Source organism: Bufo gargarizans, chromosome 6, assembly GCF_014858855.1.
Source record: "Bufo gargarizans isolate SCDJY-AF-19 chromosome 6, ASM1485885v1, whole genome shotgun sequence".
NCBI classification, from domain to species: domain Eukaryota; kingdom Metazoa; phylum Chordata; class Amphibia; order Anura; family Bufonidae; genus Bufo; species Bufo gargarizans.
Genome location: NC_058085.1, coordinates 22,727,604 through 22,754,359, shown reverse-complemented (window position 1 = coordinate 22,754,359; position 26,756 = coordinate 22,727,604). Strand labels below are relative to the sequence as shown.

Here is a 26,756-nt window from a genome sequence, read left to right as displayed (position 1 = left end):
CAGCAGTTTTCAGGAAAATGCCAACAGACTCCCTTAAGGGTTTGTTCATCCCTGGGGACCTTTCCTGGAGAGAACCCCCCCCACCTCTAGTGTGGCCAGATCTGCGTTGGAAATCATATCTGGTTCATTGCTTCCCCCCGCCAGCTCTGCTGGTCCTGGGTCTCCCTTAGTCTACATTAATTTTGATGTGGGTCACGTGGCCACTGCAGCCAATGACTGCCTGCAGCGTTGACATGTCACCCATGGTTTGAGCTGCAAAACTGGGCACCACCCATGGAGAAGCGCTGTTTCTGGGGAAAAGAACGGATCCATTTCACCACCTCCCATGGAACTCATATACCCGTTATTTAGACTACATACACTATTTAATAGAAGACATTTGTTTTTGATGTCTGGTGTCATGAGTTATGTTTATGCTTCACACATGCTGTTATTGTTCAGTGTGCCCCAAAACAGCTGTGATCTGCCAAGATATGGCGTTATTAAAATTAAAAAAATCTAATATAAAAAAAAAATTACCTTTTCAATGTCCTGCACCAACAATCCCTGCCGAGCCTGAGAAGGACCAACTGATTCTAGTTGCAGAGCTGTCTAGGGGGTGAGGAGACTTGTATATACTACACATTGGTGAGTGTTCCTGTCAGGCTGCTCAGCCATGATGACATATCGTAGGCAGGATCATGTCATTATCATCTATTGTAGAGCAGTGTAGTGACTAGTTCTGGATTAGTTTGCTTGCGTCCATTTTATATAATTTCCACTGAATCCCTTTAATGTATATGGAACTGATGGACAGTTGAGTGCAGTACTTTGATGTCTCTGTCTGCATCCTTGACCACCACTCCATTCAAACGCTTCCTCGCTGCAGTTCGTTGAGGAGGAATGGTGTGGTTTGGGACCTCCATTCTAGTGGTTGGTGGCGGCCACAGTGATGGTGTCTCTAGCAATTATATATTGAAGGGGTTGTCTCAATATCACAACATATCGCCTGTCCACACTGATCAGTGTGCGTCCAACTGCTGGGACCCCCCAGTCACAACAACGAGGTCCCCAAGTGAACACATAGAGTACTGTACCTCCATTAATTCTGTGACTGCCTGAAAAAAAGAGCACAAAGCTTGGCTATCATCAACAGTCCCAAAGAGCTGAATGGAGTGGCGGCAGTGCCAGGGCCGGCGCAACCATATACAGGTCCTTCTAAAAAAAATTAGCATATTGTGATAAAGTTCATTATTTTCTGTAATGTACTGATAAACATTAGACTTTCATATATTTTAGATTCATTACACACAACTGAAGTAGTTCAAGCCTTCTAAAAAAAATTAGCATATTTCATCCGACCAATAAAAGAAAAGTGTTTGTAATACAAAAAAAGTCAACCTTCAAATAATTATGTTCAGTTCTGCACTCAATACTTGGTCGGGAATCCTTTTGCAGAAATGACTGCTTCAATGCGGCGTGGCATGGAGGCAATCAGCCTGTGGCACTGCTGAGGTGTTATGGAGGCCCAGGATGCTTCCATAGCGGCCTTAAGCTCATCCAGAGTGTTGGGTCTTGCGTCTCTCAGCTTTCTCTTCCCAATATCCCACAGATTCTCTATGAGGTTCAGGTCAGGAGAGTCGGCAGGCCAATTGAGCCCAGTAATACCATGGTCAGTAAACCATTTACCAGTGGTTTTGGCACTGTGAGCAGGTGCCAGGTCGTGCTGAAAAATGAAATCTTCATCTCCATAAAGCTTTTCATCAGATGGAAGCATGAAGTGCTCCAAAATCTCCTGATAGCTAGCTGCATTGCCCCTGCCCTTGATAAAACACAGTGGACCAACACCAGCAGCTGACATGGCACCCCAGACCATCACTGACTGTGGGTACTTGACACTGGACTTCAGGCATTTTGGCATTTCCCTCTCCCCAGTCTTCCTCCAGACTCTGGCACCTTGATTTCCGAATGACATGCAACAGTCCAGTGCTGCTTCTCTGTAGCCCAGGTCAGGCGCTTCTGCCGCTGTTTCTGGTTCAAAAGTGGCTTGACCTGGGGAATGCGGCACCTGTAGCCCATTTCCTGCACACGCCTGTACACGGTGGCTCTGGATGTTTCTACTCCAGACTCAGTCCACTGCTTCCGCAGGTCCCCCAAGGTCTGGAATCGGTCCTTCTCCACAATCTTCCTCAGGGTCCGGTCACCTCTTCTCGTTGTGCAGCGTTTTCTGACACACTTTTTCCTTCCCACAGACTTCCCACTGAGGTGCCTTGATACAGCACTCTGGGAACAGCCTATTCGTTCAGAAATTTCTTTCTGTGTCTTACCCTCTTGCTTGAGGGTGTCAATGATGGCCTTCTGGACAGCAGTCAGGTCGGCAGTCTTACCCATGATTGCGGTTTTGAGTAATGAACCAGGCTGGGAGTTTTTAAAAGCCTCAGGAATCTTTTGCAGGTGTTTAGAGTTAATTTGTTGATTCAGATGATTAGGTTAATAGCTCGTTTGGAGAACCTTTTCATGATATCCTAATTTTTTTAGATAGGAATTTGGGGTTTTCATGAGCTGTATGCCAAAATCATCAATATTAAAACAATAAAAGGCTTGAACTACTTCAGTTGGTGTGTAATGAATCTAAAATATATGAAAGTCTAATGTTTATCAGTACATTACAGAAAATAATGAACTTTATCACAATATGCTAATTTTTTTAGAAGGACCTGTAGGCGAACAAGGCGTTCGCCTAGGGCAGTGATGGCTAACCTTAGCACTCCAGCTGTGGTAAAACTACAACTCCCAAGATGCCCCGCTTGCTTGGCTGCTCTCAGAACTCTGTAGAAATAAATGGAGCATGCTGAGAGTCGTAGTTTCACCACAGCTGGAGTGCCAAGGTTAGCCATCACGGGCCTAGGGCGTCGGCCTGCTGGGGGCGCCCTGGTGTGCTCCCCCTGACTGGGGCTGCAGCTCTGGGCGAGCGGTTCTTAAGCTGCCCCCAGCGCCGTTACAGGGGGGCCAGGAGGTGGAGGTCCTTCTTAAATATGGCAGAGCAGGCATCTGCTTACCCTGATGGCAGGTGCCTGCTCTGCCAGTAAATTACCGGAGGAGAGGAGGCGGGCGGCAAGGGAGGCTGTTCTAGCAGCTTCCCACTCCTCCCTCGTGCGCCCTCTGTGATGCCGGGATATGACGTTGTTCCGGCCCCGGCATACTAAGCGGCGCGCTGGAGGACTGAGGAGCTGCACCACGCTGGACCCCAGGGAGGTGAGTGTTTAAGTGTTTGACTGAGTGAGTGTCTGCCTGTGTATTTATGTCAGTGAGTGTATGTATGTCTGTCTTTCTGTCAGTAAATGTATGTGTGTCTGTCAGTGAGTGTGGATATCTGTCGGTCAGTAAGTGTCTGTGTGTTTGTCAGTGAGTATATGTGTGTGTTTGTCTGCCAGTGAGTGAGTTTCTGTGTGTGTGTTTCAGTGGGTAGGTGCCTGTCTGTCAGTGGGTAGGTGTATGTCTGTCAGTGAGTGAGTGTGTGTCAGTGAGTTTCTGTGTACGTCATTCAGTTAGTGTCTGAGCGCGTGTCTGTCTGTCTGTCAGTGAGTGTCTGAGTGTGTGTGTCTGTCAGTGAGTGAGTGACATGAGGGGGCGGCAAAAATCCTTGCACCGGCCCTGGGCGGCACTCATGTATCTCGAGGAACTCAAGGCCCTCATTCTTGTGATGTCAGCAGTTGGATCTCCACCATTCAGATACTTATCACTTAGCCACGTTAAAATGTGACTAGTGGGCAAGTTCGCCTTCTCCTCTGCTCTTAGTATTAACACAATTCACTGCAAAATATGCACCAAAATGATATGCAACTGACAATACTAGCCAATTCCTCAGGCCGATGTTAAAAGCTGAGAACTTTGCCAATATCTTCCAGTCAGGAACATATCGGAGCCCCTCATGCACCACGTCACGGTGTCTCAGCTAGCATGGGGTCCTACCACTAAACCGCCTGTGGTGTGTGAACAGGGTCTGAACAGTGCTAGAAACCAACTCACAGCCCGACTCTCACATGCCTCCATAGTGGTATCACCAGTGCACTGTGACGTAGAATAAAGCTGTGAGCCTCACCCACAACAGACCATGTGACACAGAAGCCACCAGGTGCGAAAGAATGTTACCAACAAAATAAAGTGGCACATTCCATACACATAAGGCATGCGGAAGAATTGCTCACCCGGTTATAGACACGCTACAGTGTCTGGGTTTGGAGCATTTTTGTCTTTGTGTCTTTTTGAGTTGGTTTCTAGCACTGTTCAGACCCTGTTCACACACCACGGGCGTTTTAGTGGTAGGACCCCATGCGTGCTGAGACACCGTGACGTGGTGCATGAGGGGCTCCGATATGTTCCTGACTGGAAGATATTGGCAAAGTTCTCAGCTTTTAACATCGGCCTGAGGAATTGGCTAATATTGTCAGTTGCGTATCATTTTGGTGCAGTGAATTGTGTATGTATATATTTTAATTGTGTATGTATATATTTTTTCATCTGCACAATGTATCATTTTGTGTAAGATGTTCTTGTGGTGCATGTGGTCCGCCCCGGCATCTTCCATTGTACACCGGTTATAGACACGCTACAGTGTATGGGTTTGGAGCATTTTCACCCGTTTAGGCCACTTTTTTTGGGGGCTTCCGACCCCACTACTCGACTGAGACTGCCCTCACCAAAGTCACCAATTACCTACTAACAGCCAAAACCAAAAAAACATTACTCTGTCCTCCTTCTCCTTGACCTGTCCTCTGCCTTTGACACTGTCGACCACTCCCTTCTGTTGCAAACTCTCTCATCTCTTGGCATCACTGACCTGGCCCTCTCCTGGATCACCTCATACCTCACAGACCGGACGTTTAGCGTCTCCCACTCTCACACCACCTCCTCGCCTCATTCCCTCTTTGTTGGTTCTGTCCTGGGACCCCTGCTCTTCTCTATCTACACTTTTGGCCTGGGACATCTCATAGAGTCCCATGTATCACTCTAAGGCCTCTTTCACACGACCGTATGGCTTTTTCAGTGTTTTGTGGCCCGTTTTTCACGGATCCGTTGTTCCATTTTTTAGTTTCCGTTGTGTTTCCGTTTCTGTTCAGTTTTTCCGTATGGCATATACAGTAATTAAATAGAAAAAATTGGGCTGGGCATAACATTTTCAATAGATGGTTCCGCAAAAACGGAACGGATACGAAAGACATACGGATGCACTTCTGTATGTGTTTCATATTTTTTTTGCGGACCCGTTGACTTGAATGTAGCCACGGAACGTGATTTGCAGGCAATAATAGGACATGATCTATCTTTCAACGGAACGGAAACGGAATGCATACGGAGTACATTCAGGTTTTTTTACGAAACCATTGAAATGCATGGTTCCGTATATGGACTGTATACGGGATGCAAAAAGCGGCCCGTAAATGGAAAAAAAAAAACGGTCGTGTGAAAGAGGCCTTATGCTGACGACACACAAATCTACCTCTCTGGTCCAGACATCACCACCTTAATATCCAGAATCCCACAATGTCTATCTTCTATATCCTTCTTCTCCTCTCGCTTTCTAAAACTTAACATGGATAAAATAGAATTCATCCCCCATCTTGCTCAACCCCCAGTCCGATGCCTTGGAGTGACCTTGGATTCTGCCCTCTCCTTCCGACCGCACATCCAAGCCCTTTCCACCACCTGCCGCCTCCAACTCAAAAACATCTCCCACATCCGCGCTTTCCTCAACTTTGAAACTGCGAAAATGCTTGCACATGCCCTCATCATCTCCCGCCTAGACTACTGCAACATTCTCCTCTGTGGCAATAAACAAAAAAGGAGGAGGGTGCGCTCACCTGAATAATGAAGGAAGCACGGAGCACGCTGGGAATAAAGCGTGGAAGTAACATCCAAAGAAACAGAGTAAAAAAGTGGCAGCTTTTATTGGAAATAGTGCATTATAAACCAAACAGGGTATTCATGTCTACGCGTTTCGGATCATGTAGTGCTGCTCCTTACTCATGACAGAGAAGAAGTACACTGGCATGGATTTATATAGTGTCTCACCAAAGGATAAAACGTGATCACAATTAAACCAAGCTATACCTTTATACTTTCATGCAAATAAAATGCACAAAACCATTGTAGTGTGGTGTATTGAGTCAGTAGTGTAAAATCAGATCATGCCTACGATTGAGACCTCTAGGCCTCTTTCACACGGGCGTCATGGATTTGGGCCGTATAAAATGCGGGTGCGTCGCAGGAAAATGCGCGATTTTTCCGCGCGAGTGCAAAACATTTTAATGCGTTTTGCACGTGCGTGAGAAAAATCGGCATGTTTGGTACCCAAAACGGGTTTGGGTTAGGTGTTTTCTGCCTTTTCTGCATCAACTGAGAGTAGGCATAGAGGCAGTTTAGTGGCCGCAGCTCTCGCAATATGAGCTAGGGATCTAATAGTGTTATCTCTCGATTCCCTACCAGGTACAAATCCCACTTGATCCGCATAAACCAATGCATTCACCTCACGCATTGCACCCGCGTGGAAATCTCGCCCGTGTGAAAGAGGCCATAGGGATACGTGAATCCATACAAAAAATCCAGAAGGATTCCCTGTTTAGCAATTTCCTTCTGTGATCACCTCCCCTTGCTGGAGGGTTAACGCTCTCCAAACCCTGAACATGCATGCCTGTGATATCGCCTCATGAACAGCCGCATAATGTAAACTGACCGCAGACACGTTCCTCACCTTGGAATGTGGAATGTCAGAAATGTGCCTGAAGATCCTGGTTTTTAGGCTTTTTGTGGTACAACTTACGTATTGGAGGCGACACAAAGAGCATGAAATACAATAAACGACAAAACTAGTGTTGCAGTTAATGTATTGTTTTAACTGAAACACCTTTTGGTTAGTTACAGAAGCAATGTGACACCCTGTGCTGATTGTTTTGCAGCAAGTGCAAACACGATGACCACATTTAAAGGTGCCCCTATGTTTCAACCAAGTGGGTTGCTCCCGTTTCACATCAGAAAAAAAGGAAGGACTCACCTTTTGTGCCGCCACTAGCAATACCAGCCCACTGTTCATCACAGCTGAGGACAGGTAAATGCTTTCTAATTATTTGACAGATGCGTGAGTATTCCTGGCTATAGCTGGTGGAGAAAACCGAGAAGGATCAATCAGTATTTTTCTGGGACTTGTTCACAGGGAAGACTAAGTCAGGCCAGGATTTACTGAAGGAAGACTCCTCCTCTGTGGCCTTCCATTGCACCCCTCCAAGCTATCCTCAACTCTGCTGCCCGACTAATCCACCTCTCACCCTGTTACTCCTCTGCCAATCCCTTTACTGGCTCCCCATTCCCCAGCGAATTCAGTTCAAAATACTAACAAATACATACAAGACCGTGCTACTCTGAGCTACTTTCCCGATACATCCCCACATGCACTCTCCGATCCTCACAAGACCTCCTTCTCTCCTCTCCTCTTATCGCCTCTTCCCACAATCGATTGATTGATCTTTGCGGGACGATTTGTATTTTTCATTGGTATAATTTTCAAGTAAATGGTGCTTTTTGATCGCTTGTTATTACGTTTTTTCGGTGGCAACCCTATCACCATAGGGGATAATTTATGCGATATTTATGTAGTCCGGGTCGTTACGGACGCGGCAATACCAAACATATGGGTGAGATTTTTTTTTTTGCTATTTTTTTCATTGAATAGTGTATTTTCAATAGAAAAAAAAAGCAAATTTTTTAATGGAATTTTTTTAAATGTAATAAATGTTTTTTTTTTACCACTTAATAGTCCCACAAGGGGACTATAGCAGACAGTATTTTTTTTTTTTTTTTTAAATGCAGTGCATTATCCCTATAGTGCAGGCCGGGCCAACCTGCGGCTCTCCAGCTGTTGTAAAACTACAATTCCCACCATGCCCTGCTGTAGGCTGATAGCTGTAGGCAGTCTTTGCATGCTGGGAGTTGTAGTTTTGCAACATCTGGAGAGCCGCAGGTTGGCCATCCCTGCTATAGTGCATTACATTTTAATGGTAATGCTATTCTAACATTGACCAGCAGGCTGCGCCAGAGAGGAGCAGCCTGCTGGAATTACTACAGCCGGGACCAGGGCCTACAACAAATGTCCGGTAGCCTTCAATCACATCGGCACCCCGCGATCGCATTTTCGGGGTGCCGATGGGAGACAGAGGGAGGCCGCTCCCTCTGTTAGCACTTTACATGCGGCAGGCGCCATTGCTTGCGGCATGTAAAGTGTTAAACAGTCCGGATCGGCACTCCTGCCGGTCTAGGCTGTTAGAGCGCTTAGACTGGACCGCCGTAAAAAAGTGATGTCCCCTTTAAAATGATGTCCGATAGGTGTCCCCTACTTTATACTGTACTATACCTAGTTAGTGAATCAGAACATAAGAAATATATCTTCCCATGTAGCCCAACAAGACCTGATATTTTTTATTTAAACCTGCAAATGAAGAAAATATTCAGGTATAACAATGAATTAGGAATTATTTGTATATGGCCTACCGCTGAGCCGCCAAGATGTGCTTCAGAGCGCTCTTTGCAGTGAATTGTATAATCCTTGGCTATCAGCGGCTACTCACCTCGGATTTGGACCAAAATTTGACAGACCTGGTCCATTTAGACCCGACCGATCTGGAACTCTGTGTGACTGGGAACTGGGGATATCTTAATTGAGGCCTATGTGGACACAAAGCACCTACCGCCGGACCGTAGCGGCGCGGCGACTGATGTACCCTTATCGGCTGCCGCGCTGAAAAGAAGCTTCACGGAGCACAGCCCCGAACGTGGACCCGTACAAGCTGTCCTGGTAAGGACCTGAGCCACATACTGAACTGTGCACACTAGCAGGATACCGCAGGAGGCCTGATCGGAGTTGGGGCACTGGAGCCGTGTCAGGCGCATTGGCTGGCAGAAAGAGGCCTACACCTCGCTGCACTCCTATAATACTACCCAATATAACGCCAGCTACACCGCAGATACTCCTGAGCGCTGACTGTGGACCGGGCTCTGGCCCATTGAGACACCTTGAGGCCCTGGGAGGCGCATCACACCACGCGGTCCACGTGCGATTCTTACGGCCTGACCCCCCCTCCCCATCATTATCAAACGTTTCAATATCCCCATTTGGAACGTACCCGCACCCTCACTGCTAAACCCACGGGAGCGTTGCTCCAATTTTTCAGGATTGTGCTTGGTATGCCAGGCTACATTCCAACCTGAGCGCACTACAAAACATCTGAGGACACAGTCCTAATTTGTAAGTGGTTATAACCCCTATATTCAACAACCTCTTCTCAGTTCTCTATATTTGCGGTCTCTGATGTAACTGGGACTTACTGTACTCAAAAGACCCAGCTACTTTATTGCTTTGTATCAACGCCATGGTCAAAATAGGGAATCCTACCCCCAAAAACCCTAATATTATTCAAAAATCCAGCTCTACACGTGGAGAAATGGATAAGTACATGACCAAAAAGAAGAACTTAACGTCTATTATCTCAAACATAAAAATGCCAACTAAAGATCCTCTCCCGGTGGCACTGGTGGACATAGGCGAAGAGACAGATAGCGAAGCTGACGTCCTTCATCACTCAGAATCCCTTCCGATTTCTCGCTCCTTCCTACAGAAATCTCTGGACAAAGCCTTGGCCAAAGCCCTAAGCCCTCTCTCAAGGGACTTACAGGACATAAAACAAGAGGTGAAACAAATTGGCTCACGAGTAGAACAACTGGAGAATACCCATGCATGTGGTAGTGAGCCAAATTAGGGGGACTGGTAGGTAGAAATACCCTCCAGGTCTCGCCTATTTGAAATATACCCTTTTGGGCGCCAATAGTGGTTGAACGTTACTGGTTGGTATTTGGGCTTTGTATTGGTAAAAGGAGCAAGTTTTAGGATGTAGGGGTGTGTATAGAAGTCTCAATCTGAGATAAAAGCACACATATATATATATATATACATACACACACACACATACACACACACACGCACATAAAAACCTGCACAAAAGATCAAAGGATTGTACACATATAAAAAGTCTAAAACATTTTCTACATGGGTAGGATTACTGCAAACTGTCTCAAGTGCCTAAGAGACCGTGTTCTGCAGCATCGTGCACTCTATAGTATGGTACAGTATGTAAATCAATGGGTTAAAAATCTGTATAAAAGGATACCATTATATATATATATATATATATATATATATATATAAATAATATATTTAAAATAATGTGGTATTGTGGGTTCAGTTACTCGCTTCACGAGGGGGGCGGTTTACCAGGATAAGCATAATACACCTGTAAACCGAGTACCCCCCCAGCCTGGATCGCTTCTAGAGTTTTAACGGATGAAGGCAGCAAATCACACGGGGGCTTCTCTTCAAAGGTCTTTATTGCATGTACATATAAATCCGGCTCCAGGCTGGGGGGGTACTCGGTTTACAGGTGTATTATGCTTATCCTGGTAAACCGCCCCCCTCGTGAAGCGAGTAACTGAACCCACGATACCACATTATTTTAAATATATTATTTATATATATATATATATATATATATATATAATGGTATCCTTTTATACAGATTTTTAACCCATTGATTTACATACTGTACCATACTATAGAGTGCACAATGCTGCAGAACACGGTCTCTTAGGCACTTGAGACAGTTTGCAGTAATCCTACCCATGTAGAAAATGTTTTAGACTTTTTATATGTGTACAATCCTTTGATCTTTTGTGCAGGTTTTTATGTGCGTGTATATACTGTATATTCCTGTGTATAAGACTACTTTTTAACACATGAAAATCTTCTCAAACGTCGGGGGTCGTCTTATACGCCGGGTGTCGTCTCATATGCCGGTATACAGCGTGCTGAAACTTACTTCCTAGCAAGACTGGAGAAGCTGTCCTTCTCCAGCTTCAGGGACAGGCGCCCTCTAGCTGAGCCACCGTGCGCTGCATCCCGGCCAGCCGCTCCTGAAGCAGCCCCCTCTTCCTGCTCTCAGTGGTTTTCTCATGCCGGCAGTATCACATTGCGTACTACCGCTCAGATCGTCTTGGAGACAGGGAGGGCTGGGCAGGCAGGGAGAGCTGACCCACCCAATCCAAGCAGGCTTTGTATGCAGTGTGCACAGAAAATACCGGTACATCGCTTGCTGTGATTGGCTGGTTGTTGTATACTGGGTTGGATTGGCGATTCTGAGGGAAGGCAGGGGGGGAGCAGGAGCATCTGCACTTCAGCCAATTCTAATGTTGGCGGATCTCTAATGAAGTTTGGTGTGCATCTTATCTGTGGTGAAAAAACAGAGTCTATCTGGGGAGCAGATACATGTGGTGGTGAATACAGTACAGCACCAGTATCTGTACCTGTACATACAGTACAGCACCAGTATCTGCATCGGTTCATACAGTATAGCACCAGTACATACAGTACAGTATACAAATGGCTAACAGTCAAGACCCCATCATGGCTCTACCAGCAAGAAGAAAGAAATATGAAGCCAGTTTCAAATTTAAAGTTGTAAACTTTGCCATGGAACATAATAACTGCGCTGCTGCAAGACAATATGGAGTAACAGAAAAGATGGTTTGCGACTGGAAAGCAAATTAAAAGCATTAAAGAGTATGCCAAGGGGTAAGTGTGCAGTAAGGAGAGGCACCGCACATTGGCCAGAACTCGAAAAACATGTAGCAGACGGGGTGAATGAGCATCGCCAAACCGGTTATGTAGTGACATGAAATAAAACACGTTTGTTTGCACTTCAGTGGCCAAATCTAACCCAGATCACAGCGACAGATTTAAGGCCACTGTATCCTGGTGTACTAGATTCTTGGAAAGGCACAGTATGGTACTGAGGCAAAAGACGAAAATTGCACAACAATTACCTGCAGATCTTGATGCCAAAGTAAATGTTGTTGGAGGGGTAGTCTTATATGGCGAGTATAGCCCAAACCCTATATTTCAACTGGAAAAGTTGGGGGTCGTCTTATACGCCCAGTCGTCTTATACGCCGGAATATACGGTATATATGTGCTTTTATCTCACAGATTGAGACCTCTATACACACCCCTACATCCTAAAACTTGCTCCTTTTACCAATACAAAGCCCAAATACCAACCAGTAACGATCAACCACTATTGGCGCCCAAAAGGGTATATTTCAAATAGGCGAGACCTGGAGGGTATTTCTACCTACCAGTCCCCCTAATTTGGCTCACTACCATATCCTCTACAGGCAGACACCTTGTCGACCTGACTATACCTGGAGCAGCCTCTAGTATCTAGCACCCAACCTCTCTCCACTCCACTCCTATAAACCCGAGGCGCCTCAAGTCTTTCAGATCTAGTGGAACCCTTTCCAACAGATCGGTCTGACCCTCACACTTTCTTTCTCTCTCTCGAATACCCAAGCAGCCATATGTGAATACAGCACAGCAGTCACAGAGAACATGTCTGTGTGTCAAAAATACCTTAACGCCGCCTTTGAAACAGGGTCCGCAGGAACAATCTGAGGATAAAAGGCTTACCTGAATCCGTCTCACCTACATCCTTAGGCCGCTTTCACACGGGCGTTGCGGGAAAATGTGCGGGTGCGTTGCGGGAACACCCGCGATTTTTCAGCGCGAGTGCAAAACATTGTAATGCGTTTTGCACTCGCGTGAGAAAAATCGCGCGTGTTTGGTACCCAAACCCGAACTTCTTCACAGAAGTTCAGGCTTGGGATCGGTGTTCTGTAGATTGTATTATTTTCCCTTATAACATGGTTATAAGGGGAAATAATAGCATTCTGAATACAGAATGCATAGTAAAAATGCACTGGAAGGGTTAAAAAAGTTTTTAAAATTATTTAACTCACCTTAATCCACTTGCTCGTGTAGCCGGCATCTCCTTCTGTCTCCTTTGCTGAACAGGACCTGGGGTGAGCATTAATTACATGAACAGGACCTGTGATGACATCACTCCGGTCATCACATGAGCCATCACATGATCTTTTACCATGGTGATGGATCATGTGATGACTGTGACGTCACCAAAGGTCCTTGTTACTGCACAAAGCTCAGATGAAGACAGAAGGAGATGCCGTCTACGTGAGCAAGTGGACTAAGGTGAGTTAAAAATTTTTTATATTTTTTTAACCCTTCCAGCACAATTTTACTATGCATTCTGTATTCAGAATGCTATTATTTCCCCTTATAACCATGTTATAAGGGAAAATAATAATGATCGGGTCTCCATCCCGATCGTCTCCTAGCAACCGTGCGTGAAAATCGCACCGCATCCGCACTTGCTTGCGGATGCTTGCGATTTTCACGCAACCCCACTCACTTTTATGGGGCCTGCGTTGCGTGGATTATCGGACCGCAACGCACAAAGAGGAGCATGCTGCTATTTTCACGCAACGCATAAGTGATGCGTGAAAATCACCGCTCATGTGAACAGCCCCATAGAAATGAATGGGTCGGTATTCAGTGCGGGTACAATGCGTTCAACTCACGCATCGCATCCGCGCGGAATACTCGCCCGTGTAAAAGGGGCCTTACACTCCACCTTACAGCAAATTTTCCACTCCATCCTGGAAGAATCCCACCCAGATGATATAACCATGGAACGTGTCCACAGGGCCTTGGGAAGGAAACCTAAAGACACCGAACCACCACGAGATGTAATATGCTGCCTCCTCAACTACAAAGTGAAGGAGGAAATACTCCGTCTCACCAGATCTTCTTCCCACATAGAATATGAAGATGCCCAACTACATATTAACCAAGATCTATCACCACAAACCCTTCAAAAGAGAATAATTCTTAAACCTTTAAAGAGGACCTTTCATGGGTCCAGACATTATAAACTAAGTATCAGCCTACGTAGGGGATAGTGCAGGGATCTAACTGCATTTACTAATTTTTATGGGCGCGGCTCCTTTCGCACCTTGTGGCCCCGTTGTATTCTCCCGCTTGGTATGCTAATTAATAGCATCGGAGCAATGAGGAGGAGACGCAGTCCACTCTTTATTTTTCCTCTGTCCAGCCACTGATAACGTCAGATGAACACGAAATTTGAATCATCTGGGCCTCATGATTATGTCATAATTGTCTCGATTACAGTTCTCCGACACAAACGAGACAGACACAGCCTGTGAGGAATATGGATTATTATGTAATGTCAGCCATGTTCCCATATCAGCCATCAGCTGTCAGATAGCAGAGGTAGTGAACTCCACAGGGGGGGCCCTGCTTCAAAGCCCAGCCAAATGGCAGAGAACTTCTTGCAGGCCACTTTTGTTTACAATTTCTCACCTCCATTCAGCCAGCCAGGAACCCAGCTAAGGCTACTTTCACACTAGCGTTCGGCTGTCCGCTCGTGAGCTCCGTTTGAAGGAGCTCACGCGCGGACCCGAACGCTTCCGTCCAGCCCTGATGCAGTCTGAATGGATGCGGATCCGCTCAGACTGCATCAGTCTGGCGGCGTTCAGCCTCCGCTCCGCTCGCCTCCGCACGGACAGGCGGACAGCTGAACGCTGTAAGTCAATGGGGACGGATCCGTTTGAAGATGCCACAATATGGCTCAATCTTCAAGCGGATCCGTCCCCCATTGACTTTACATTGAAAGTCTGGACGGATCCGCTCAGGCTACTTTCACACTTAGAATTTTTTCTAAGTTATTAATGCAGACGGATCCGTACTGAACGGAGCCTCCGTCTGCATTAATATGATCGGATCCGTTCAGAACGGATCCGATCGAACGCTAGTGTGAAAGTAGCCTAATGGAACAGGAAAAACTCTCTGCAGGGGGTCTAGGCCACTCCAACATTATCAGACATTATGGAACTGGCGATTAATAAGGAATTATGAATCGCCCATCCATTACAGCAGAACCAAATACCACAGTGCAGCACAATATACTGCCCCAGCAGAGCCAAATACCACAGTACAGCACAGTATACTGCCCCAGCAGAACCAAATACCACAGTGCAGCACAATATACTGCCCCAGCAGAACCAAATACCCCAGTGCAGCACAATATACTGCCCCAGCAGAACCAAATACCACAGTGCAGCACAATATACTGCCCCAGTAGAACCAAATACCACAGTGCAGCAGAATATACCGCCCCAGCAGAACCAAATACCACAGTGCAGCACAATATACTGCCCCAGCAGAACCAAATACCACAGTGCAGCACAATATACTGCCCCAGCAGAAGCAAATACCACAGTGCAGCACAATATACTGCCCCAGCAGAACCAAATACCACAGTGCAGCACAATATACTGCCCCAGCAGAACCAAATACCACAGTGCAGCACAATATACTGCCCCAGCAGAACCAAATACCACAGTGCAGCACAATATGCTGCCTCAGCAGAACCAAATTGCACAGTACAGCACAATATACTGCCCCAGCAGAACCAAATACCACAGTGCAGCACAATATACTGCCCCAGCAGAACCAAATACCACAGTGCAGCACAATATGCTGCCTCAGCAGAACCAAATTGCACAGTACAGCACAATATACTGCCCCAGCAGAACCAAATACCACAGTGCAGCACAATATACTGCCCCAGCAGAACCAGATACCACAGTGCAGCACTATATACTGCCTCATTAGAACCAAATACCACAGTGCAGCACAATATACCGACCCAACAGAACCAAATACCACAGTGCAGCACAATATACTGCCCCAGCAGAACCAAATACCACAGTGCAACACAAAGTACTGCAAATTCAAATAAGGCTACTTTCACACTAGCGTTCGGGCGGATCCGTTCTGAACGGATCCGCTCATATTAATGCAGACGGAGGCTCCGTTCAGTACGGATCCGTCTGCATTAATAACTTTAAAAAAATTCGCAAGTGCGCAAGTGCGAAAGTAGCCTGCGCGGATCCGTTCAGACTTTCAATGTAAAGTCAATGGGGACGGATCCGCTTGAAGATTGAGCCACATTGTGGCATCTTCAAACGGATCCGTCCCCATTGACTTACATTGAAAGTCTGGACGGATCCGCACGGATCCGCACGCCTCCGAACGGCCAGGCGGACACCCGAACGCTGCAAGCAGCGTTCAGCTGTCCGCCTGTCCGTGCGGAGGCGAGCGGAGCGGAGGCTGAACGCCGCCAGACTGATGCAGTCTGAGCGGATCCGCCTCCATTCAGACTGCATCAGGGCTGGACGGCTGCGTTCGGGTCCGCTCGTGAGCTCCTTCAAACGGAGCTCACGAACGGAAACCCGAACGCTAGTGTGAAAGTAGCCTAACTCCCCAGAAGCTGTCCTTCTGTGGCGGCCATCAACAGCTGCCATGTTCTGTCCTTCTTGGGAGGTGAAATGTGGGCCACAGGTCTGGGCCATCCTTACTTTCAGCATGCTTGCTGGACTTCCCTTAGTAATGACCCCTATAGTGCCCCTCATATATATATATATATATATATATATATATATATATAATCTCATTTAGTGGCATGTGGCCTATGAGGGTGAACAGCAGGGAGCCACGGGCTCCCATGCTCAATCCCATTATTCAACTGTATCACCATCCTGAGGTCAGCCATACAACTGAATTCAGGACGGCACCTACGGCCCTAATACAAGTACCTGATTCCCCCACCGCGAGCATCTGATTATTATCTACCCGGCAGCGGCAGTGAGGAGGGCTCAGACAGCCCCCTGGATATTGGCGCACTGTAGGGTATATAGCCAGACTGCCCCTGGAAGTAGAGGGTTTGTAGCTCTATCAGACCCATTGGGATGTCCGCGAAGATATATTATGAAGCTATGGTGGACATTAACGAGGTAATACAACCGTTATGAGTCTTGCTATGGGGCTCTACAGTGTTTGTGTATTCTCCTGTCCGCAATGGTCCTTGTCCCCAGACAGGATGAATTTTTAGACGTTTGGAGGTGTGAAAAGCTATGGGTAATGAACGCTTTCATTGTGGAAAAGGGGTTAGGTTAAGAAATTGGCATGGGGGGGGGGGGGGGGGCAAAGTGCACCCCTGCCTTCTGTTAGTTATGGACATAAGTCTTTACCCTGGACTTCAACAGAGATGAGGACACCAACTCAGGGGTGCACCACCAATGAGGCGAGGTGAGGCGAGTGCCTCAGGCAGCACCAGGTAGGGGCATTTCATTGTGGAAACGCTCATCTCTACATGTTAAACTGCATCACTGTACTCAGGACTGCAAGAATGCTGCAATGGGGCACCGGAGCAATGTCTCCCTGGACCACCATTGGCTCCAATAGACTAGTCCTAGTTCCTGGAGCATATCAGAGGCAGGTTTTAGATCGGAGGAGAAGTCACTGGATGTAAGGCTACTTACACACTAGCGTTCGGCTGTCCGCTCGTGAGCTCCGTTTGAAGGAGCTCACGAGCGGACCCGAACGCTTCCGTCCAGCCCTGATGCAGTCTGAATGGAGCGGATCCGCTCAGACTGCATCAGTCTGGCGGCGTTCAGCCTCCGCTCCGCTCGCCTCCGCACGGACAGGCGGACAGCTGAACGCTGCTTGCAGCGTTCGGGTGTCCGCCTGGCCGTGCGGAGGCGTGCGGATCCGTCCAGACTTACAATGTAAGTCAATGGGGACGGATCCGCTTGAAGATGTCACAATATGGCTCAATCTTCAAGCGGATCCGTCCCCCATTGACTTTACATTGAAAGTCTGGACGGATCCGCTCAGGCTACTTTCACACTTAGAATTTTTTCTAAGTTATTAATGCAGACGGATCCGTACTGAACGGAGCCTCCGTCTGCATTAATATGATCGGATCCGATCGAACGCTAGTGTGAAAGTAGCCTAAGAGGTATGTGGCGCTGTGTTACCCTGTATGTTTTGTAGCTCTGTAAGGCCTCTTTCACACTTGCGTTGTCCGGATCCGGTGTGTACTCCACTTGCCGGAATTACACGCTGGATCCGGAAAAATGCAAATGAACTGAAAGCATTTGAAGACGGATCCGTCTTCAAAATGCTTTCAGTGTTACTATGGCACCCAGGACGCTATTAAAGTCCTGGTTGCCATAGTAGTAGTGGGGAGCGGGGGAGCGGCATACTTACAGTCCGTGCGGCTCCCGGGGCGCTCCAGAATGACATCAGAGCGCCCCATGCGCATGGATGACGTGCCATGCGATCACGTCATCCATGCGCCTGGGGCGCCCTGACGTCACTCTGGAGCTCCCCGGGAGCCACACGGATGGTAAGTATGCTGCTCCCCCGCTCCCCACTACACTTTACCATGGCTGCCAGGACTTTAGCGTCCCGGCAGCCATTGTAACCATTCAGAAAAAGCTAAACGTCGGATCCGGTAATGCGCCTAAATGACGTTTAGCTTAACCACTTCAGCCCCGCTAGCTAAAACCCCCTTAATGACCAGGCCACTTTTTACACTTCTGCACTACACTACTTTTACCGTTTATCGCTCGGTCATGCAACTTACCACCCAAATGAATTTTACCTCCTTTTCTTCTCACTAATAGAGCTTTCATTTGGTGGTATTTTATTGCTGCTGACAGTTTTACTTTTTATGTTATTAATCGAAATTTAACGATTTTTTTGCAAAAAAATGACATTTTTCACTTTCAGCTGTAAAATTTTGCAAAAAAAACGACATCCATATATAAATTTTTCGCTAAATTTATTGTTCTACATGTCTTTGATAAAAAAAAATGTTTGGGCAAAAAAAAATGGTTTGGGTAAAAGTTATAGCATTTACAAACTATGGTACAAAAATGTGAATTTCCGCTTTTTGAAGCAGCTCTGACTTTCTGAGCACCTGTCATGTTTCCTGAGGTTCTACAATGCCCAAACAGTAGAGAAACCCCACAAATGACCCCATTTCGGAAAGTAGACACCCTAAGGTATTCGCTGATGGGCATAGTGAGTTCATAGAACTTTTTATTTTTTGTCACAAGTTAGCGGAAAATTATGATTTTATTTTAATATTTTTTTTTTCTTACAAAGTCTCATATTCCACTAACTTGCGACAAAAAATAAAAAATTCTAGGAACTCGCCATGCCCCTCACGGAATACCTTGGGGTGTCTGCTTTCCAAAATGGGGTCACTTGTGGGGTAGTTATACTGCCCTGGCAATTTAGGGGCCCAAATGTGTGAGAAGTACTTTGCAATCAAAATGTGTAAAAAATGGCCTGCGAAATCCGAAAGGTGCACTTTGGAATATGTGCCCCTTTGCCCACCTTGGCAGCAAAAAAGTGTGACACATCTGGTATCGCCGTACTCAGGAGAAGTTGGGGAATGTGTTTTGGGGTGTCATTTTACATATACCCATGCTGGGTGAGAAAAATATCTTGGTCAAATGCCAACTTTGTATAAAAAAATGGGCAAAGTTGTCTTTTGCCAAGATATTTCTCTCACCCAGCATGGGTATATGTAAAATGACACCCCAAAACACATTGCCCAACTTCTCCTGAGTACGGCGATACCAGATGTGTGACACTTTTTTGCAGCCTAGATGCGCAAAGCGGCCCAAATTCCTTTTAGGAGGGCATTTTTAGACATTTGGATCCCAGACTTCTTCTCACACTTTCGGGCCCCTAAAAAGCCAGGGCAGTATAAATACCCCACATGTGACCCCACTTTGGAAAGAAGACACCCCAAGGTATTCAATGAGGGGCATGGCGAGTTCATAGAAATTATTTTTTTTTTGCATAAGTTAGCGGAAATTGATTTTTTTTGTTTTTTTCTCACAAAGTCTCACTTTCCGCTAACTTAGGACAAAAATTTCAATCTTTCATGGACTCAATATGCCCCTCACGGAATACCTTGGGGTGTCTTCTTTCCGAAATGGGGTCACATGTGGGGTATTTATACTGCCCTGGCTTTTTAGGGGCCCTAAAGCGTGAGAAGAAGTCTGGAATATAAATGTCTAAAAATGTTTACGCATTTGGATTCCGTGAGGGGTATGCTGAGTTCATGTGAGATTTTATTTTTTGACACAAGTTAGTGGAATATGAGACTTAGTAAGAAAAAACAAACAAAAAAAAAGATATATTTCCGCTAACTTGGGCCAAAAAAATGTCTGAATGGAGCCTTACAGGGGGTGATCAATGACAGGGGGGTGATCAATGACAGGGGCGTGATCAATGACAGGGGGGTGGTCACCCATATAGACTCCCTGATCACCCCCCTGTCATTGATCACCCCCCTGGTAAGGCTCCATTCAGACGTCCGTATGATTTTTACGGATCCATGGATCGGATCCGCAAAACACATGCGGACGTCTGAATGGAGCCTTACAGGGGGGTGATCAATGACAGGGGGTGATCAGGGAGTGTATATGGGTGATCACCCCCCTGTCATTGATCACCCCCCTGTAAGGCTCCATTCAGACGTCCGTATGATTTTTACGGATCCATGGATACATGGATCGGATCCGCAAAACACATGCGGACATCTGAATGGAGCCTTACAGGGGGGTGATCAATGACAGGGGGTGATCAGGGTGATCACCCCCCTGTCATTGATCACCCCCCCTGTAAGGCTCCATTCAGACGTCCGTATGATTTTTACGGATCCATGGATACATGGATCGGATCCGCAAAACACATGCGGACGTCTGAATGGAGCCTTACAGGGGGGTGATCAATGACAGGGGGTGATCAGGGTGATCACCCCCCTGTCATTGATCACCCCCCCTGTAAGGCTCCATTGAGACGTCCGTATGATTTTTACGGATCCATGGATCGGATCCGCAAAACACATGCGGACGTCTGAATGGAGCCTTACAGGGGGGTGATCAATGACAGGGGGTGATCAGGGTGATCACCCCCCTGTCATTGATCACCCCCCCTGTAAGGCTCCATTCAGACGTCCGTATGATTTTTACGGATCCATGGATACATGGATCGGATCCGCAAAACACATGCGGACGTCTGAATGGAGCCTTACAGGGGGGTGATCAATGACAGGGGGGTGATCAATGACAGGGGGTGATCAGGGAGTGTATATGGGTGATCACCCGCCTGTCATTGATCACCCCCCTGTAAGGCTCCATTCAGACGTCCGCATGTGTTTTGCGGATCCGATCCATGTATCCATGGATCCGTAAAAATCATACGGACGTCTGAATGGAGCCTTACAGGGGGGTGATCAATGACAGGGGGTGATCAGGGAGTGTATATGGGTGATCACCCGCCTGTCATTGATCACCCCCCTGTAAGGCTCCATTCAGACGTCCGCATGTGTTTTGCGGATCCGATCCATGTATCTGTGGATCCGTAAAAATCATACGGACGTCTGAACGGAGCCTTACAGGGGGGTGATCAATGACAGGGGGGTGATCAATGACAGGGAAGTGATCAGGAAGTCTATATGCGTGATCACCCCCTTGTCATTGATCACCCCCCAGTAAGGCTCCATTCAGACGTCCGCATGTGTTTTGCGGATCCGATCCATGTATCCGTGGATCCGTAAAAATCATACGGACGTCTGAACGGAGCCTGACAGGGGGGTGATCAATGACAGGGGGGTGATCAGGGAGTTTATATGGGGTGATCATGGGTGATCAGGGGTTAATAAGTGAGGGGGGGGTGTAGTGTAGTGTGGTGTTTGGTGCGACTTTACTGACCTACCTGTGTCCTCTGGTGGTCGATCCTAACAAAAGGGACCACCAGAGGACCAGGTAGCAGGTATATTAGACGCTGTTATCAAAACAGCGTCTAATATACCTGTTAGGGGTTAAAAAAATCAGATCTCCAGCCTGCCAGCGAGCGATCGCCGCTGGCAGGCTGGAGATCCACTCGCTTACCTTCCGTTCCTGTGAGCGCGCGCGCCTGTGTGCGCGCGTTCACAGGAAATCCCGGCCCTCGCGAGATGACGCATATATGCGTGACTCTGCGCAGGGCTGCCGCCTCCGGACCGCACATCTGCGTTAGGCGGTCCGGAGGTGGTTAAGGCCGGATCCGGATTAATGCCTTTCAATGGGCATTAATTCCGGATCCGGCCTTGCGGCAAGTGTTCAGGATTTTTGGCCGGAGCAAAAAGCGCAGCATGCTGCGGTATTTTCTCCGGCCAAAAAACGTTCCGTTCCGGAACTGAAGACATCCTGATGCATCCTGAACGGATTTCACTCCATTCAGAATGCATTAGGATAAAACTGATCAGGATTCTTCCAGCATAGAGCCCCGACGACGGAACTATATGCCGGAAGAAAAGAACGCAGGTGTGAAAGAGCCCTTAGTAATGTTTTCCAAGGATGTCTTTAACAATATGGCTGGAGGGAAGAAGTTAGGTTAAGAAATTGCTATGGGGAGGCGCCATTTCAGTTTTCGCCTCAGGCAGCAGAAAAGCCAGGTGCACCCCTGCACCAACTGATACTGCCCAACACAAAGTCCAGTTTAAATTGGTTGTCCAGAATTTAAAAAAAATAATGCTTTTAATAAACAGCGCCCCTCTTACTTACTAGCTGTATCTGGTATTGCACACATTGTATTAATTTGAGTAGAAATGAGCTGCAATACCAGATACAGCCTATGAACAAGAGGGGTGCTGCTTCTCTAAAAAAAAAAATCTAATCTTGGACGTGACATTGATACTTGAGATGGCCTTGCAGTCTTTGTCTCTATGTATATGCATGCTGTGCTGTCATTCCTCATCCTTGCCGTTGCTAGGGGAAGGCTGGTTTACGGGAAACAGACGTCTGGCAAAGTATCAGACATTGCCTAACAAATCACCTGATCCGAGTGACAGCGGTTACATTAGGGAAGCAAACATGAGCTTTGCAGTGTTTATGGCCGGTAAGTACTGGAATGTAGTAAATGAAGACCATGCACGCCAGTGCAAAAGTCCCCACACCCAAGTCTTCCACTGAGCAAACACAATGACATGATATGCAAGACAAAAAAAAAAAAAAAAAGCGCACACACGGGTGGACTAGCCATAGACTCTACAGGGAAATTTCCTGGCGGGCCAACACCCAGAGGGTTGCCCAAGTCCTCCTCATGACTTCTGGCCAGGCGCATAATGATCTGATGCTCTCAGCATTAGGCCCCTTTCACATGAGCGAGTTTTCCGCGCGGGTGCAATGCGTGACGTCAACGCATAGCACCCGCACTGAATCCTGACCCATTCATTTCAATGGGTCTGTGCACATGAGCGTTGTTTTTCACGCATCAGTTTTGCGTTGCGTTAAAATCGCAGCATGTTCTATATTCTGCGTTGTTCACGCAGCCCTGGCCCCATAGAAGTGAAGGGGGCTGCGTTAAAAACGCATTGCATCCGCAAGCAAGTGCGGGTGCGATGCGTTTTTCACTGATGGTTGCTAAGAGATGTTGTTTGTAAATCTTCAGTTTTTTAATCACGCGAGTGAAAAACGCATCAAAACGCATTGCACCCGCGCGGAAAAAACTGAATAACCAAACACAATCGCAGACAAAACTGACTGAACTTGCTTGCAAAATGGTGCGAGTTTCACTGAACGCACCCTGAACGCATCCGGACCTAATCCGTCACTCCCGTGTGAACTCAGCCTTAGGGCTCATGGACACGACAGTATTTTGCGTTCAGTATACTGGCCGTTTTTTTAGTTCAGTATGCGGTACATATACTGAACCATTCATTTCAATAGTTCAGCAAAAAAAAATGAAGTGTCTCCGTGCGCATTCCGTTTCAGTATTTCCGTACCGTGAAAAGATAGAACATGTCCTATTCTTGTCCGCAAATCACGGTGCTTGGCTCCATTCAAGTCAATGGGTTCCGCAAAAAAAACGGAACACATACGGAAATGCATCCGTATGTCTTCCGTATCCGTTCCGTTTTTGCTGAACCATCTATTGAAAATGGTATGCCTAACCCAATTTTTTCTATGTAATTACTGTATACTGTATATGGCATACGGAAAAACAGAAAGGAAACGGAAACAAAAAACGGAACAGATCCGTAAAAAACGGACCGCAAAACATTGAAAAAGCCATACTGTCGTGTGCATGAGCCCTTAATTAAATCAATGTAGAAGCTTCAGGTACTTATGCATCTGACCAACAGGCGCAGGCGACCTTCTGAATTCAACTGTATCGCCATCCTCAGGATGGTGATAGAGTTGAATACCGTGACCAGGACAACAGTATATTGTGCTGCACTGTCATATTTGGTTCTGCTGAAGCAGTAGTTTTTTTGCTGCACTGTGGCATTTGGTTCTGCAGCGGCGGCATTTTGTGCTGAACTGTGGTATTTGGTTCTGCTGGGGCGGTATATTGTGCTGCACTGTGGTATTTGGTTCTGCTGGGGCAGTATATTGTGCTGCACTGTGGTATTTGGTTCTGCTGGGGCGGTATATTGTGCTGCACTGTGGTATTTGGTTCTGCTGGGGCAGTATATTGTGCTGCACTGTGGTATTTGGTTCTGCTGGGGCAGTATATTGTGCTGCACTGTGGTATTTGGTTCTGATGGGGCAGTATATTGTGCTGCACTGTGGTATTTGGTTCTGCTGGGGCAGTATATTGTGCTGCACTGTAGTATTTGGTTCTGCTGGGGCAGTATATTGTGCTGCACTGTGGTATTTAGTTCTGCTGGGGCAGTATATTATGCTGCACTGTGGTATTTGGTTCTGCTGGGTCGGTATATTGTGCTGCACTGTGGTATTTGGTTCTGCTGGGGCAGTATATTGTGCTGCACTGTGGTATTTGGTTCTGCTGGGGCAGTATATTGTGCTGCACTGTGGTATTTGGTTCTGCTGGGGCAGTATATTGTGCTGCACTGTGGTATTTGGTTCTTCTGGGGCAGTATATTGTGCTGCACTGTGGTATCTGGCTCTGCTGGGGCAGTATATTGTGCTGCACTGTGGTATTTGGTTCTGCTGGGTCGGTATATTGTGCTGCACTGTGGTATTTGGTTCTGCTGGGGCAGTATATTGTGCTGCACTGGGGTATTTGGTTCTGCTGGGGCAGTATATTGTGCTGCACTGGGGTATTTGGTTCTGCTGGGTCAGTATATTGTGCTGCACTGTGGTATCTGGTTCTGCTGGGGCAGTATATTGTGCTGCACTGTGGTGTCTGGTTCTGCTGGGGCAGTATATTGTGCTGCACTGTCTTATTTGGGTCTGCGAGGACGGCATTTTGTGCTGCACTTGGTATTGCTGGCCTTGCCTACTTGGGTTGGCCCTACCTTCTGTCAATTTGAACCCCCCTACAACATGGGGCTGCTTTTTGTTTATTTTTTATCCAGGGCCACTTGCACATTTTAAAGGGAGTTGAAATCAGTTTCAAAGTAAGCATACCGCCATCTAGGGTAGGATTCCCTGAAACATAACATATCTTTCGTGTGAAGATCTGATCCTCTAATCCTGAGAAATGCAGCAGTCGATGACGGGGCACCGTCACCCGCCTTTCACTCACATAGGCCTCATGTCAAGAACTTACCTGGTGTTGCTCCTGTGGTGCCCCCCACTTCCATGGTGGCGCTGACGGCATCATTCTGTTGCCATTGCAGAAAGCCCCACTGACATGGGAGTTTCTCGGGCCTATCAGGGAGCAGAGAAGTCAGACCAATCAGGTGAGGCTTCGGTGTCACATGCTCTCTGTCAGAGGGAGATTTTATTTGACGCCAAGGATAAACGGAGGCGTCTCAGACTGCTGAGAAGTGCGGGGAGTAGGAGGTTAATAAAGAAATAATGGTATATCCCGCAGGGGTTGTTTTCATGAGTGCCGGTATCTAATCAGAATGGGTGTGCAGTATAACCACCTGTGTCATCCCCTTGTTCCTATTGGCCGCAGAGAATGGTCTGGCCAGTGTTATTAAAAGGGCCAGTGGCCTTTCGCCCTTCCTCTTTTCTCTCCGGCACCTTAACAGCTTCCCACCCGCCCTCCCTGGTTTCAGGTTATGATCACCATCAACAGAAGTCACAGCAGAGGTCGGTGCCAAAAAAAAAGGAGATGGAGAAGAAGGCGGACTTGCCCACGGAGGGATTCCGTGGGGCATACTGCTTCTTGTTACTCCGTGTTTTGATATATTTTTTGGAGAACTAAAAGTTGGTGTTTAAAAATAAATAGTTAAATAAAGCTGTGACCAACTTCCACCCAACAAAGGAAGGTGTTCTGTGGTTTTTATTTTAGCTGCGGTAAGCTAAGCTAAGGGAGCAAAGGTTTACGTTTCTCGGCAGTGAAACAGGCAGTGCAGGAATCTGTGATGGGTTTTCTAAGCCTCACTAGCACGTATTGTTTTTGGTACTGTGCTTGTATCTTGTTTTGGTGATTCTGATGTATTCCTCTGATTTGGACACTGGCCGGATTTTGACTTTGCTTTGGATTCTTATCCAGTTCTGTTATTACATTTATTATTTACTCTCATAGGCCCCAGCGCCTAGTCAGGAAGGGACTGTCATCCAGTTGTGGGCCGCCACTTTAGGACAGATTGTGCAAGTAGGTAGTGTGGGGATTTGCTCTGGTAGGCAGGCTAGCGGACGCAGTATAGAGGCAACCACAAAGTCTTAACTTAAACAGTTCAGTGTTTTATTCACACATAGGGAAAAACAAAAATACATTTTGCAGTCTAGGTGTTTTGTTCACACCATGAAAAGTCCACAGAACAAAAACCTTCACCTGGTCTGCAGTTTCTCCACCTGTGGTCCACAGCAGGCTTTAGGTGCCTGTTTCTCAGCATGTGGCTCCCAGCCCTTTTGCACGGCACAAGTTTGCAGATCCCAAAACACGCAGGGACTGACAGCGCGAGGAGTAATCCACACCCAGCTGAGACTGCTGGCTGGGTTTGATATAGGCCAGTAAACAGGGCCGTCTTT

General features: G+C 47.0%; 1 protein-coding gene across 1 annotated transcript in view; it reads right to left on the bottom strand.

Annotated features, from left to right (window-relative positions):
- LOC122940391 overlaps positions 1-26,756 on the bottom strand; it is a 1,778,572-nt gene that overhangs the window by 835,016 nt on the left and 916,800 nt on the right. The gene's annotated exons all lie outside the window — the stretch shown is intronic.